Source organism: Alligator sinensis, unplaced genomic scaffold (genome assembly GCF_000455745.1).
Source record: "Alligator sinensis unplaced genomic scaffold, ASM45574v1 scaffold1172_2, whole genome shotgun sequence".
Taxonomy (NCBI): domain Eukaryota; kingdom Metazoa; phylum Chordata; order Crocodylia; family Alligatoridae; genus Alligator; species Alligator sinensis.
The window spans coordinates 419558-422281 of record NW_005842879.1 but is presented as its reverse complement, the minus strand read 5'-3'; the positions used below and the strand labels follow the sequence as shown (position 1 = coordinate 422281).

The window sequence follows — 2724 nt, the reverse complement described above, 5'->3', positions numbered from 1 at the left end:
TATATATATTGGTTGTTAAAGCTTTGCCAGGTCAGTGAATCCCGAAGCAAGGAAGCCTTAAAATGTGCTCATGTGTCTGAAATTCCAGTTGTGCCGTCGGCAAGGGGGCATGTCACAACCCAGTGATTTTTTGTGCCTCGGCACTATGGAATTTCCTGGCCACATGAGAGCTCCTTTGCACGGCAGAGTGTTCTGCTGCAATTGAGAACCCGCGTATAGGAGAGAGTTCCCGCCAATTTGCAGTTTCCTTTGCAGGATGCATTTCTTTTTTGCAGCACAGAAATGACTTGCTCTCACATGTACATTGCTTGGGAGACAAGGTGCAATGTTGCTGTCAACAGGGGTGCACATGTAGATGTATACCCAGAAGTGCATTAATGAACATAAATTTTCTGTGCAGAAAATTCAGGCACATTAATTGCACATGTAGATGCACCCCCTATGTGGTGTTTAAGGCATCATGCTGTGTATATAACCTCTCTTTTTCCCCTGCCTGCCTATTACTTCCATAAATGCTATTTGAAGTGATACACTTACAATATAATCCACCCTAAACAATGTAAGTTCTGTTCACACATAGTTGGGTAATTTAGCAAGAAATTGCTCTGCCCATGGACATTTCTTTTTCCTTCTTTGAGGTGGTGGGAGATCTTGTGCAAAAAATACTAAAGCCCAGACAACAAAGCAGAAAAATGTAGTCAGTCAGAGAAGGTGATATTCATTACCTGGCCCAGATATCAGAGCTGGATCAGGATTGTCCCAATACATGCTGTGTGGTAATTAAACTTTTCCATACTGGTCTGCATGGTGACCATGGAAAATTACAGTTCATGTTCATTGTTGTCCAGTTCACTGTTGATTCTTATTGCCATAAAAAGATGCACTTTTGATCTGGTTACTTTCTGGGGTAGTTAAGGGTCCTGCATTTGTGCAGGGGGTGGCACTAAATGACTATAGAGGTTCCTTCCAGCCCTGTGATTCTCCCTATAAGCTTGGGTACCATGATTTAATAGATTGATTCCAAGAAATGTATTCAAAGAAAAAATTATTCCCTAGTAAGCTTGGTGCTTTGATGTGTAATGCCCAAGGAGGGGAAGAATGGAGGCCAGTATTTGGTTTGAATAGTTCCATTGTTAAGCAAACAATACAGAAACACAATGTGCACATACCTTTTGATACACCAACCCCCAAATACAGGACACTGGCTTTTAGTGGAGGATGAATGGTATCCTTATAAAGCAAGCACACACACCAGGCAAACCAAGAAAGCAGAAAACTTGATGTGATGTGAAAAAAATACCTTGGGTAATAATTTATGTGGCTTTGTTTTTATGCTTTTCTGTCAAACCTGTTTGGAAGATATAAAATCAATGCATTTGAATACAGTTCTCCTGATCTCTAGTACACCAAATGTTAGGGCTAAAGGAAGCAACAAAAAGGAGGGGGGGGGGGGGGAGGGGAGGGGACAAAAAGTGAGGAGGAAAAAAGAAAAAAAAAAAAGCGGGGGGGGGGGGGGGCAAGAAGATGGAAGAGTGAGAGCCATAGGAAGAGTGCAGAAGTGAAACTATTGTCTTTCCTAGAAAACTCTTGCTTTTCATATGTTAGAGTGATGCTGGGGTTTGGTTGGGGTTTTTTTTTTTTTTGCATCCTTCATACGCAATTGAAATGTGAGATGTCAGGCTCAAAGCAGAGAGTAATTTTGATTCCAAATGTGATGAAGATAGTGCCTGCAAACTGAAGCCTCAAGGTGATTGTTAATTTTCTGTTGTGGTTTAGGAGTGAAGTCAGTCAAAATATTTTTTCACTGAATTCGTTTGTTAAAATATGCTGTCTTACTGAAGCCAAAACATTTCATGGAGATGTATCAATTTCAACAAAGTGGCTGACTAGCAAAATCTGTCTTTTTACCAAAGCTTTTAGAGAAATGTCCCCTCATGTGAGCTTGTAGGCTTCAATGCAATGAGAAAAAGACATCTCCCCGCCAAATAATGGATCAAAATGCATGGAGATGAAAGTAACAAAGTAAAACAATAAGGCCCCAGAGGTGATCTTCAAAATACTCAACTCTGTATTTGTGTTTTGCTATGAGTCCCTCAGTGAGGTTATTTACAGTTATAGTGTTGCCAACATCAGAAAATGAGTCATGGTTTTAAATTTTAGTATTGTTCTTGGAGTTAGGGTTAAGTCTAACAGATAAAATAATATTTGATCAGCTAACAGTCAACTTGAGCAAAAAAAAAGCTACGTGATTGAAGTTTAATAAACATTCTCCTGTTTCTTGATTGTGTCTCAGATAGGAAATTGAAATCCTGACAAGTAGGCTCTTGGGATGACCCCCAGTTGGGTAGTACCAGAAAGATAAGGAGAAAGACAGCTAGTGAAATTTCCAGTGAACTTCAGCAGGCCCAGAAAGGCTGGGTAAGATTTGGATCAGCCACCCAACCTTGAGGTGTCATATGAATGGTGCCAAGTCTGTGAAATGCTTGTGTTTCTGCCTTCTGTGCGGGGATTGCACATTTCTGAATGCTGGTTGAATCATGAGTGCAGGTAGTTAATATTCTGACTTTGCCCGAGGGGCTTCAAACTCCTTTTCCTCTTGTTTATATACCATACCCAGAAGTCCTGGCTTAGTTCTTATTGCAGCAAAATACTCACATGTAGAAAGGCTTGGGACCTACCAAATGACTCCGCCCTCTCTGCGACTTTTTCTTAGAGCCAGCAATG

At 40.7% G+C, this 2724-nt stretch overlaps 1 long non-coding RNA gene across 3 annotated transcripts in view; it reads left to right on the top strand.

The window, feature by feature from the left end:
• Positions 1–2724, top strand: part of LOC102382437 — a 117229-nt gene that overhangs the window by 113963 nt on the left and 542 nt on the right. The gene's annotated exons all lie outside the window — the stretch shown is intronic.